The following is a 13,880-nucleotide window of genomic DNA, read 5'->3' on the forward strand; positions in this document are numbered from 1 at the left end:
CTTGTTGACCTATTCTAGGCAACTCATCTGGTTTAAGTCCAGCATTCTGCCTTTCTAGATCTTTAATCTGTTGTTGGTTCCTTACTACTTTATTTAGCGCTTGTACCTCCTGATTTAGTTGTACTAAGTATCGCCTTAATCTATCTTGTACTGGTCCTGGTCATAAATACATACTTTGGTTCTGTCTTCACAAAGGAGGACACAAATAACCTCCCAGAGATGTCGGGGGAACATAGGGTCTAATGAAAGGGAGGAACTGAATGAAATCAGTATTTGTAGGGAAATGGTGTTAGGGAAATTGATGGGATTGAAGGCTGATAAATCCCCAGGGCCTGATAATCTACATCCTAGGGTACTTAAGGAAGTGGCCCTAGAAATAGTAGATGCATTGCTGGTCATCTTCCAAAATTCGATAGACTCTGGAACAGTACCCATGGATTGGCAGGTAGCTAATGTTACCCCACTATTCAAAAAGGGTGGTAGAGAGAAAATGGGGAATTATAGACCGGTAAGCCTGACATCGGTAGTGGGGAAAATGCTAGAGTCCATTTTAAAGGATGTAATAGCAGAGCACTTGGAAAACAGTGACAGGATCGGACAAAGTCAACATGGAGGGTCCCTAAACTTACATAGAAACATAGAAGATAGGAGCAGGAGTAGGCCATTTGGCCCCTCGAGCCTGCTCCGCCATTCAATGTTCAAGTTTCTGGAGTGGGACTTGAACCCACAACTTTGTGCCTCAGAGGCGAGAGTGCGACCCACTGAGCCACTGGCTGACACTAAAGAACAAGCAGTTCTGACGAAAGGTCATTGACCTGAAATGTTAACTCTGTTTCTCTCGCCACAGATGCTGCCTGACCTGCTGAGTATTTCCAGCATTTTCTGTTTTTATTAAAGAAACGAGGGAGTGACTGCTGACAGGAGGAATGTTGGGTCGTCCTGCACATGCGCACCTCCTTGGCGGCTGAGGCGAAACATCGACTCGTCCCCACCTGAGCCGCGCACGCGTACCAGATGTTGCGGCTCCGCATGCGCGCCCGATGTTCCAACCGCGGGGTTTTTTGTGCTGATCATGCGCATTGTGGACCGATTGGGACGGGCGATTGTGGAGCAGGAGGGAGAGCGCGGGGGCCATGAGCACATGTGCGGGACTCAGCGTCAACAGAGCGCTTTCTGCAGCTTGTGGGTATTGCAGCCGCCATTACTGCTGATCCTTTCAACCAACCTGTGCAGCAGCTGGAGCCTGAAAATCAGCTTCACTGCCCCTAGGTTCGGAAAGGGGAAAATTAAACAACAGTTTGCCTCTGATCCTTTTCTGATCTCAATTTACAGGGTTATAGAAGTGGAGCAGTTACAGGCGGGAAGCTCAGACCAAACATTACGTCAACATCTGACAGAGTCGCTGGATTCATCAGGACCTGAATATCATCGGCCTTTGCACATGGAAGGAGAAAGCAGCGATCGCAGCGATGACAAACCGCACACGTGTTCGGTGTGTGGACGCGGATTCAGCCGATCGCCTGACCTGGCGAGACACATACACCATCACACCGGGGAGAAACCGGGTAAAGGTGGGGACGGTGGGAAGGGATTCAGTTCCCCGTCTATGTTGGAAGTTCAACGGCGCAGTAGCACCAGGGACAGTCCGTTCACCTGCTGCGTGTGTGGAAAGGGATTTGTTTGTTCATCCCACCTGCAAATACACCAGCGAGTTCACACTGGGGAGAGACCATTTCAGTGTTCTGACTGTGGGAAGAGCTTTAAAAGCCCCGGGGAACTGAAGGCACACCAGCTTGTTCACACTGATGAGAGACCATGTCAATGCTCTGACTGTGGGAAGAGCTTTAAAAGTGCCAGGGAACTGAAGGAACACCAGTTTGTTCACAAAGATGAGAGACCATTTCAGTGTCCTAACTGTGGGAAGAGCTTTAAAAGCCCCCAGTATCTGAAGCAACACCAGCGAGCTCACACTGATGAGAGGCCGTTTAAATGTTCTGACTGTGGGAAGAGCTTTAAAAGCTCCGGGGATCTGAAGCAACACCAGCGAGCTCACACTGATGAGAGACCCTTTAAATGTTCTGACTGTGGGAAGATCTTTAAAAGCTCCAGGGAGCTGAAGAGACACCAACACCTACACACTGGAGAGAGACCATTCACCTGCTCCGTGTGTGGGAAGGGATTCACTCAGTCATCCAACCTGCTGGCACACCAGCGAGTTCACACTGACGAGAGACCCTTTAAATGTTCTGACTGTGGGAAGAGCTTTAAAACCTCTGGGGATCTGAAGCAACACCAGCGAGTTCACACTGATGAGAGACCGTTTACATGTTCTGTCTGTGGGATGAGCTTTAAAAGCGCTGGGATTTTGAATGGACACCAGCGAGTTCACACTGGGGAGAGGGAGTTCACCTGCTCCGTGTGTGGGAAGGGATTCACTCAGTCATCCCACCTGCTGACACACCAGCAAGTTCACACTGATGAGAAACCATTTAAAAGTTCTGACTGGTAAGACATTTATATGTTCAAAGGGCCTGAAGAGACACCAGCTGGAGAGTGAAGGAAAGAGACTGTTCACCTGCTCAGTGTGTGGCAAAGGATTCACTCGGTCATCGCACCTACTGAGACACCAGCGAGTTCACATTGTTCTGTAGCGCAGAGCCCCGCAGACAGCTGGGGTGACATGAACATGGAATGGATGAATGTTTTATAAATCTTGTACTGCTGTTTAATCTTTAAGACTGTTGTGCTGATGATTCCCTTCGATTGACTGTTCATGGTGTTACATAGAATGTACAGCATAGAAACAGGCCATTCGGCCCAACTGGTCCATGCCAGTGTTTATGCCCCACACCCACCCTACTTCAGTTAACCCGATCAACATCTCCTCCCATTCCTTTCTCCCTTGTGTGGCTTCCCCATAAATCCATCTGTGCTGTTCACCTCAACTACTCCTTGTGGCAGCGAGTTCCCCATTCTCACCATTCTCTGGGTAAAAAAGTTTCTCCTGAATTCCCTCCTGGATTTATTAGTGACTTTTATATTTATAGCCACATAAATATGATGAGATTCTGTTAAGCTGACCAGTATGTTGTTGTACTTTGTCTTTTTCTGATGAATGAAACATTACTGAGCCCCTGTACCCGTGTTATGGGATGAAGTGCCAGACAAGTGAAGGCACAACGTCTGGGTGTGAATCTAATAATAACCTCACGGACCGTATAGGTGTGATAACCAGACGGGCTTGTGGTTATAGTCTGGTCACAGATGGACTAAATTCCCTGAATTATCAGGAGTTCAGGAGGTGGTCAACAGACGGGTCCAAACAATCCCATTTCCTGAGCGGTAACCAAGCTTGTGTATAAGAACAGGCCACTTAAGCCGTTATCGGTTGGAACAGACTCGAGAAGATCGCGCGCGAATCCACTGTACTTCTATTCTCCAGATTGAGGGAATTATCACCCGATCTGTGTTATGCAGCGACCTTAATAAAGTCTGGAGAGACAATTTGTGTTCTTGTGAGCTTGATTATCTGGTATCTGAAACCCTAGGACTCCGGATCATTAGAGTCAACCTCAGTGTGTGGAAAGGGATTCCCTGGTGTATCCCACCCGCTGACACACCAGAGTGTCCACATTGTGACTGCGGTGGGTCGATTACACTGTTTCCGATGCCTTTAATCACATCCAGGACTGAACCATGTTAATTCAGGCAACTGGGGATTGTTAATATTAAGAGCCCCCAATAACTGGGCTGGATTTAAAGATTATTCCCTGTTCTCTCAGTACTAGTGAGCAGAGAGAAGCTGATGTTATAGAATCATAGAGCACAGTAGGATGCCTTTCGGCCCATCGTGCTGGTGCTGGCTCTCTGAAAGAGCGATGCAATTAGTCCCACTGCCCTGCTCTTTCCCCACAGCCCTGCAAATTTCTGCTTTTAGTATATATCCAATTCCCTTTTGAAAGTTACGATTGAATCTGCTTCCACCTCCCATTCAGGCAGTGCATTCCAGATCATCACAATTCGCTGTGTAAAAAAAAGTCTCCTCATTTCCTCTCTAGATTCTTTTGCCAATGATCTGAAATCTGTGTCCTCTTGTTACCGACCCTCCTGCCAGTGACAACAGCTTCTCCTTGTTTGCTCGATCAAAACCCCACATAAGTTTCAGCACCTCGATCACAGCTCCACTTAACCGTCTCTGCTCCAAGTTATATTGCCGTTGTTTTGTGAATTTTTGCTGTGATCGAGGTGCTGGATGTCCGTGCCTGGGGAATGGGACATTCTATCCTCGTGAGCACCGAGTGTCAGCATCCAGCAATCTCTGGTCAGGGACTGTCTTTTTAAACTGCCTCACCTGAGCTTCTTGACTCCCTGATTTCATTATTAATCATTTCAGAGTTTTTGCAGAGTGACCAAGGCTGAACAGCTAAATGTGAGGTATTATATTTTGGTAGGAAGAATGGGGAGGTCACTTATCACTTGGAGGGTGCGACTCGAGGTGGGGTAGAGGAACAAAGGGATCTCGGAGTACAAATACACAAATCACTAAAAGTTGCGACACAGGTTAGCAAGGCCATAAAAAAGCAAACCAAGCACTAGGGTTTATTTCCAGAGGGATAGAATTGAAAAGTAGTGAAGTTATGCTAAACCTGTATCGAACATTGGTTAGACCACACTTAGAGTACTGCGTACAGTTCTGGTCACCATATTATAAAAAGGATATAGAGGCACTGGAGAGGGTGCAGAGAAGATTTACAAGGATGATACCAGAAATGCGAGGGTATACATATCAGGAAAGGATGAACAGGCTGGGTCTCTTTTCTCTTGAAAACAGAAGGCTGAGGGGTGACCTAATAGAGGTCTTTAAAATTATGAAAAACGTTGATAGAGTGGATACAGAGAGAATGTTTCCACTTGTGGGGAAGAGCATAACTAGAGGCCATCAATATAAGATAGTCACCAAGAAATCCAATAGGGAATTCAGAAGAAACTTCTTTACCCAGAGAGTGGTGAGAATGTGGAACTCGCTGCCACAGGGAGTGGTTGAAGCGAATAGTATCGATGCATTTAAGGGGAGGCTAGACAAACATATGAGGGAGAAGGGAATCGAGGGTTATGCTGATAGATTTAGATGAGGAAAGACGGGAGGAGGCTCGAGTGGAGCATAAACACTGGCATGGACTGGTTGGGCCGAATGGCCTGTTTCTGTGCCGTATATCCGATGTAATCCTATGTCAAGTATCCCAGCTGGCTTAGCTCCAGGCACTTTAGCTCAGTGGGCAGCACTCTCACCTCTGAGTCAGAAGGTCGTGGGTTCAAGTCCCAGTCCAGAGACTTGAGCATAAAAATCTAGGCTGACACTCCAGTACTGAGAGAGTGCTGCACTGTCAGAGGTGCCGTCTTTCGGATGAGATGTTAAACCGAGGTCCCCGTCTGCTCTTTCAGGTGGATGTAAAAGATCCCATGGCACGACATTGAAGAAGAGCAGGGGAGTTCTCCCCGGTGTCCTGGGGCCAATATTTATTCCTCAATCAACATCACTGAAATAGATTATCTGGTCATTGTCACATTGCTGTTTGTGGGAGCTTGCTGTGCGCCAGTTGGCTGCTGCGTTTCCTACATTACAACAGTGACTACACTTCAGAAGTACTTCATTGGCTGTAAAGCGCTCTGGGACATCCTGAGGTTGTGAAAGGTGCTATATAAATGCAAGTCTTTCTTTCTCAGCAAGAGGGCGAGTGTCAGTGGTTGGAGGGAGGAGCTCAGTGTTGTCACTGGGTGGACACAGACAGATTGAAGCTAAAAGACAGAGAATGCTGAAGTTTGGAATGATAACACCCAAAGTCAGGAGATGAGCCCTTTGCCTAGATAAGGGAGGTGGTTGCTAAGAGACCCACAGACCTAATAACACTGCAAACTGCTCAGGCAGTAGACTTGTTGCAACATGTGAGGTCCCGAGTGAGTTGGTGCCCAGACAACGGAGTCTTGGGCATTCCTGAGAGAGACAAACTGGTTCTGTAACCGGGAGAACAGGTTGAGGGAGTCACCCTGTGGGACAGCTCGTCTGAGGTGTTAACACAGAGTCAGCTTGGGAATGGGATGATCAATGAATCATAGAATCATAGAAATTTACAGCACAGAAGGAGGCCATTCGGCCCATCTTGTCCGTGCCGGCCGACAAAGAGCTATCCACCCTAATCCCACTTTCCAGCACTTGGTCCGTAGCCTTGTAGGTTATGGCACTTCAAGTACATATCTGTTAGGGTGAAAATTATATAGCTTAAAGCAGCAACATAAAGAATTAAAGAATGTATTGTAAGAAGTGAACTTGTAAATAAGAAACAAGACAAAACAAACTCAGCTTAAGAGGGGGCGGCTCAGCTCGGGACACAACCTGTAATTCCCCCTTAGGCTTTACAACATTCGCTGCCCTCATTTTGTGTTAAATTCACAAAGCTTCCATCTTTGTCCCATGAGGATTCCCCATAGTGTGTCTAAGTGCTGTTGTGGTGGGCAAGGGGCAGGAATTAACTGTTTCTGTCTGTTCCCATTAAAACCATTGTGCTTGACATTAATTGAATTGAGGAATAGTCGACATTTTTAAGTAGTTTCTTGCCAGATTGAGGGTAGGCAAGATAATTGATAGAAGGCCTCCAATCAAATTACATCAGTGCCCTTCAGCCAGTCAGATTAATGTGTTCAAATGAGGCAAAATAAAATTAACAGTTATTGAATGTGGGAAACACGAAATATTTCACATTTATTCAGTGGTGCAGCCTTCTGCAAACTATTTGCTGGAAGTCCTTTGGATGTATTAATGTAATTCTACTATTCTATGATGCAGAGTCGATGAATCAGAATTGTGTGTATTGATGAGTTACAGTAATTGGTAGCTGCAAAACTGCCCATTTTGTAATTAACCATTAAAAAGTGCCCAAAGTTCTGGAAGGTTCCATATCATTTAATGTTGCCAAACTAGTATCCTGTGAGGACCGGGGAGTTGTTGCTGGGGGAGCGAGATTGGTTGAAGACACCTGTGTGTAATATTTTGCGAGAATGTATAAAAGAAGTTTCAATACCTTGTTGCTAAGGGAACGTGATTGGGTGAGGACAAGAGAATTGTTGCTGGGGGAGAATGTTGTCAATTTCTGTCCTGGACTCTCAGTGATGGCTTTTGGAAACTCCTTTCACCGGCTGTGAGAAGGGCAGGATTGACAGACGGGGAAACTCAAACCAAACTTCACATCGAGATCTCAGAGAGTCACTCCATTCATCAGGACCTGAAATTCATCGGCCTTTTGAGTGCGGAAGGAGAAATGTTTGGGAGGTAAGTAGCACGGAGTCCAGTTCTATGGAGTACTGCGTCTACAGAGTACTTAACTCGGGAATTGGGTGAGTGAGCGAATTCGATGAGGTGGGGGTAAGAGGGGCTGCTTGATACGTGAAAAAATATAAACAACTGGGATTTAATTAGGACTGTGGGCGAAGTTACAGTAAAGACCTAAAGCATATAGCTAAATGTAATAAATTAAACAAGGTTATTACCTAGATTAAAAACTATTAATAGACAATTGGGTATTTCAAAACTTGAAAACCTAATTAGTTAAATAAAATACAATAGAGATGGCCGGGCAGGTGATGTGTTGCAGCTGTAGCATGTGGGAGCTGGTGGAGCCCAGTGTGATCCACAGCAACCACACAGAGTCATAGAGGCACAGAAGGAGGCCATTCGGCCCATCGAGTCCATGCCAGCTCTCTGTAGAGCAATCCAGTCAGTCCCACTCCCCCGCTCTATCCCCGTAGCCCTGCAAGTTTATTTCCCTCAAGTGTCTATCCAGTCTCCCCTTGAAAACATTGAGTGTCTCCGCTTCCACCACTTCCGTCGGCAGCGAGTTCCAGGTCCTCATCACTCGCTGCGTAAAAAAGTTTTTCCTCACATCCCGCCCTGTATCTCTTACCCAAAACCTTAAATCTGTGTCCCCTAGTCCTTGTACCATCAACTAGTGGGCACAGCCTTTCACCGTCTAGCCTATCCAAACCCGTCATAATCCTGTACACCTCTGTCAAATCACCCCTCAACCTCCTTTGCTCTAATGAAAACAAATCCAGCTTCTCCAACCTGTCCTTGTAGCTAAGATCCCCCATCCCCGGAACCATTCTGGTAAATCTCCTCTGCACCCACTCAAGGGCCTTCACATCCTTCCTAAAGTGTGGTGACCAGAAGTGTCTGCAACTCGAGGAACTTCGGCTCAGAGTTAGTCATAAAGTTATACAGCACAGAAAGAGGCCCTTCGGCCCATCGTGTCCGCGCCGGCCATCAAGCCCAGTCTATTCTAATCCCATTTTCCAGCACTGGGTCCGTAGCCTTGTATGCTATGGTGTTTCAAGTGCTCATCTAAATGCTTCTTGAATGTTGTTAGGGTTCCTGCCTCTACCACCCTTTCAGGCAGTGAGTTCCAGATTCCAACCACCCTCTGGGTGAAAAAGTTTTTCCTCAAATCCCCTCTAAACCTCCTGCCCCTTACTTTGAAACTATGCCCCCTGGTTATTGACCCCTCTACTAAGGGAAAAAGTTCCTTTCTATCTCCCCTATCTATAACCCTCATAATTTTGTACACCTCAATCAGGTCCCCCCTCAGCCTTCTCTGCTCCAATGAAAACAACCCCAGCCTGTCCAGTCTCTCTTCATATCTGAAGCGCTCCAGCCCAGGTAACATCCTGGTGAATCTCCTCTGCACCCTCTCCAATGCAATCGCATCCTTCCTATATTGTGGCTACCAGAACTGCACACAGTACTCCAGCTGTGGCCTAACTAGCATTTTGTACAGCTCCATCATAACCTCCCTGCTCTTATATTCTATGCCTCGGCTATTGAAACCAAGTATCCCATATGCCTTTTTAACCACCTTATCCACCTGTCCTGCTGCCTTCAGGGATCTATGTACATGCACACCAAGGTCCCTCTGATCCTCTGTCCTTCCTAGGGTCCTACCATTCATTGTGTATTCCCTTGCCTTGTTAGTCCTCCCAAAATGCATCACCTCACACTTTTCAGGGTTAAATTCCATTTGCCACTGTTCTGCCCATCTGACCAACCCATCTATATCGTCCTGTAGCCTGAGGCTTCTCTCCTTGCTATTTACCACTCCACCAATTTTTGTGTCATCTGCGAACTTACTGATCATACCGCCGACATTCATATCTAAATCATTAATGTACACGACAAACAGCAAAGGACCCAGCACCGATCCCTGCGGTACACCACTGGACACAGGCTTCCAGTCACAAAAACAACCTTCAACCATCACCCTCTACCTCCTGCCACTAAGCCAATTTTGGATCCAATGTGCCAAATTGCCCTGGATCCCATGGGTTCTTACCTTCTTGACCAATCTCCCATGTGGGACTTTGTCAAAAGCCTTACTAAAGTCCATGTAGACTACATCAACTGCACTACCCTCATCCACACACCTAGTCACCCCCTCTCAAAATTCAATCAAATTGGTTAGACATGATCTCCCCCTGACAAAGCCATGCTGACTATCCTTGATTAATCCTTGCCTCTCTAAGTGGAGACTAATTCTGTCCCTCAGAATTTTTTCCAATAATTTCCCTACCACTGATGTTAGGCTCACTGGCCTGTAATTCCCTGGTTTATCCCTACTACCCTTGTTGAATAATGGTACTACGTTAGCTGTCCTCCAGTCCTCCGGCACCTCCACTGTGGCCAGAGAGGTTCTGAAAATTTGTGTCAGTGCCCCTGCAATCTCCTCCCTTGCCTCACACAGCAGCCTGGGATACATCTCGTCTGGGCCTGGGGGTTTATCCACTTTTAAGCCCGCTAAAACCACTAGTACCTCCTCCCTCTCAATACTAATTTGTTCAAGTATATCACAATCCCCCCTGCCTGATTTCTATGCCTGCATCGTCCTTCTCCATAGTGAACACAGATGCAAAATATTAATTTAAAACCTCACCTTCATCTTCTGGCTCTACACACAGATTGCCACTTTGGTCCCTAATGGGCTCTACTCTTTCCCTGGTTATCCTCTTGCCCTTAATATACTAATAAAACACCTTGGGATTTTCCTTTATTTTGCCTGCCAGTGTTTTTTCATGACCCCTCTTCGTTCTCCTAATTTCTTTTTTAAGTACCCCCCTGCACTTTCTATACTCCTCTAGGGCTTCCAGTGTTTTTAGTCCTTTGTATCTGCCAAAAGCCCCCCTTTTTTTCCTAATCCATTCTTGTATGTCCCTTGACATCCAGGGTTCCCTGGGCTTGTTGGTCCCACCCTTGACCTTTACAGGAACATGTTGGCGTTGTACTCTCTCTATTTCCTTTCTGAAAGACTCCCACTGCTCTGATGTGGATTGTCCTACAAGTAGTTGATCCCAGTCCACTTTGGCCAGATCCTGCCTTATCATATTAAAAATCGGCCTTCCCCCAATTTAGATCCTTTATTTCCAGTCCATCTTTGTCCTTTTCCATAACTACTTTAAATCTCACCGAATTATGGTCACTGTCACCAAAATGCTCACCTACTAACCCTTCTACCACGTGCCCTGCTACATTCCCTCGAATTAGGTCCAGTACCGCCCCTCTCTTGTAGGACTTTCTACATGTTGGCTGAAAAAGCTCTCCTGGATGCACTTTAAGAATTCCACACCCTCTAAGCCTTTCACACTCTGACTATCCCAGTTAATATTGGGGAAGTTGAAATCCCCAACAATTACTACCCTATTATTTCTACACCTCTGAGATTTGCCGACATATCTGTTCCTCTATCTCCCCCTTACTGTATGGGGGCCTATAGTACACTCCCAGCAAAGTGCTTGCCCCCTTTTTGTTTTTAAGTTCTACCCATATGGCCTCATTAGAGGAACCTGCTAAGGTATCATCCCTCCTTATAGCAGAAATTGACTCCTTGATTAATATTACTAACCTGATTTTTGGTCAACTCTTGGCGTATTCACGTTTAATAAGTCTCCGGGAGAAGGAGTCGCTTCACTTGTACTGGTTCCTGGGGCCTGATCACCTTCCCCAGGAGCAGGGCCTTGACCCTGACTTTATTCACTTGTACTGGTTCCTGTGGCCTGTTCACCTTCCCCAGGAGCACGGCCTTGATTCTGGGGGTGTTTTATTGCACCGCATGGTGTACTTGAGAAGAGCCCCATCAGGGCGAGTGCGGGAGGGTCAGGGGGCGCGTGCGGGGGGGTCAGGGGGCGCGTGCGGGAGGGTCAGGGGGCGCGTGCGGGAGGGTCAGGGGGCGCGTGCGGGAGGGTCAGGGGGCGCGTGCGGGAGGGTCAGGGGGCGCGTGCGGGAGGGTCAGGGGCGAGTGCGGGAGGGTCAGGGGGCGAGTGTGGGAGGGTCAGGGGGCGAGTGCGGGAGGGTCAGGGGGCGAGTGCGGGAGGGTCAGGGGGCGAGTGCGGGAGCGTCCATCTCCAGGACATGTGTGTCTGAGTCAATGGGACTCTCTCTGACCTTTCTCCCCGGTCCATCTCCAGGACCAGTGTGTATCTGAGTCAATGGGACTCTCTCTGACCTTTCTCCACAGTCCATCTCCAGGACCAGTGTGTATCTGAGTCAACGGGACTCTCTCTGACCTATTTCCCCAGTCCATCTCCAGGACCAGTTTGTATCTGAGTCAATGGGACTCTCTCTGACCTTTCACCCCAGTCCATCTCCAGGACCAGTGTGTATCTGAGTCAATGGGGCTCTCTCTGACCTTTCTCCCCAGTCGATCTCCAGGACCAGTGTGCATCTGAGTCAATGGGACTCTCTCTGACCTTTCCCCCCAGTACATCTCCAGGACCAGTGTGTATCTGAGTCAATGGGACTCTGACCTTTCTCCCCAGTCCATCTCCAGGACCAGAGTGTATCTGAGTCAATGGGACTCTCTCTGACCTTTCTCCCCAGTCCATCTCCAGGACCAGTGTGTAGCTGAGTCAATGGGACTCTCTCTGACCTTTCTCCCCAGTCCATCACCAGGACCAGTGTGTATCTGAGTCAATGGGACTCTCTTTGACCTTGTTCCACAGTCGATCTCTGGAAGCTCTTTGAATCGGAAGGGTTCTCTCCGGTTGGTGCTCTCACAATCCTGTGCTGGTTCATCTGCTGTTGTTCCTCAGTCTACAATCCCTGTTTACTTCGAGCTGAGCACCTTCCTCAATCACACCATCTCTCACCGGGACATCTAATTGTGGCAAAGCAGAAAATAAGAACAATATTGAAAACGTGAAATAATATAATGTAGACTTTTAATCTGCTTACTAATAATTCAATTTCAAGGCCGAGTATTTGTTTGATTTTGTGCCTTTCCTCAGATCCCCAGTTGCGGGGCTGTGTGTTTAGTTTGGAGATTTTCCTCAGATCCCCAGTTGCGGGGCTGTGTGTTTAGTTTGGGGATTTTCCTCAGATCCCCAGTTGCGGGGCTGTGTGTGTAGTTTGGAGATTTTCCTCAGATCCCCAGTTGCGGGGCTGTGTGTTTAGTTTGGAGATTTTCCTCAGATCCCCAGTTGCGGGGCTGTGTGTTTAGTTTGGAGATTTTCCTCAGATCCCCAGTTGCGGGGCTGTGTGCTTAGTTTGGAGATTTTCCTCACTACATTTCCGGCCTCCTGAGACTCCCCCATTCTCACTGCTCTGGGCGGAAATGCTCCATTTTCTGTGCGGAGTTACTGCCCGGAGCGGTGACCCTGTGACCCTCCCTCGCTGTGATCTAAACTCGGGGCTGAGCAGCCGTTGTCGGGCCGGGTGCTGAATGGAGCCGAGTTCCCTCAGTCACAGAACAGGCCCTGTAACCCGGGCAACAAGCCTGTTTCTGACCGGCCCAGCACACAGCAAACCCATGATCAGCAGGGGAGCAGCACTGCGCCTGCGCGGGAGAGAGAGAGAGAGAGAGAAAGGGACGGCACTGCGCCTGTGCCGGAGGGCGAGAAAGGGAGCGGCACTGCGCCTGCACAGGAGGGCAGGGGAGCGGCACTGCGCCTGCGCGGGAGAGAGAGAGATAGAGAGAGCAAGGGCACGGCACTGCGCCTGCGCGGGAGTGCGTAAGGGAGCGGAACTGTGCCTGCGCCGGAGTGCAAGGAGCGGCACTGCGCCTGCATGGAAGAGAGAAAGGGAGCGGCACTGCGCCTGCGCGGGAAAGAGTAAGGGAGCGGCACTGCGCCTGCGCGGGAAAGAGTAAGGGAGCGGCACTGCGCCTGCGCCGGAGTGCAAGGAGCGGCACTGCGCCTGCGCGGGAGTGCAAGTCTGCGTCACAGCGCCTGCGCGGGAGAGAGAAAGGGAGTGGTACTGCACCTGCGCGGGAGAGCGATGTCGCACGAACGCATCACTATCGCTCCCAGTGGTGGGAGGACTACATCGGAACATATTGTCAGGAGGAGGCCATTCAGCCCCTCCAGCCTGTTCCACCAGCCCATTCCATTCACTCCACCTGATTTCAAGAAAGGGTTGAGCATACTGGATACAGCAAACACCTGACAACTAGCCGCGCCTCTAGCCAAGCTGTTCCAGTACAGCTACAACGCTGGCATCTATCCGACAATGTGGAAAACTGCCCAGGTATGTCCTGTCCACAAAAAGCAGGACAAATCTAACCTGGCCAATTACCGCCCCATCAGTCTACCCTCAATGATCAGCAAAGTGATAGAAGGTCTCATCGACAGTGCTGTCAAGCAGCACTTACTCACCAATAACCTGCTCAATGATGCCCAGTTTGGGTTCCGCCAAGACAGTTCGGCTCCCAACCTCATTACAGCCTTGGTCCAAACATGGACAAAGGAGCTGAATACCAGAGGTGAGGGGCAAATGTAAGAAGTCACACAACACCAGGTTATAGTCCAACAGTTTTATTTGAAATCACAAGCTTTCGGAGCGCTGCTCC

Source organism: Somniosus microcephalus, unplaced genomic scaffold (genome assembly GCF_052327205.1).
Source record: "Somniosus microcephalus isolate GS21.2 unplaced genomic scaffold, FLI_Smic_1.0 scaffold13, whole genome shotgun sequence".
Taxonomy (NCBI): Eukaryota; Metazoa; Chordata; class Chondrichthyes; order Squaliformes; family Somniosidae; genus Somniosus; species Somniosus microcephalus.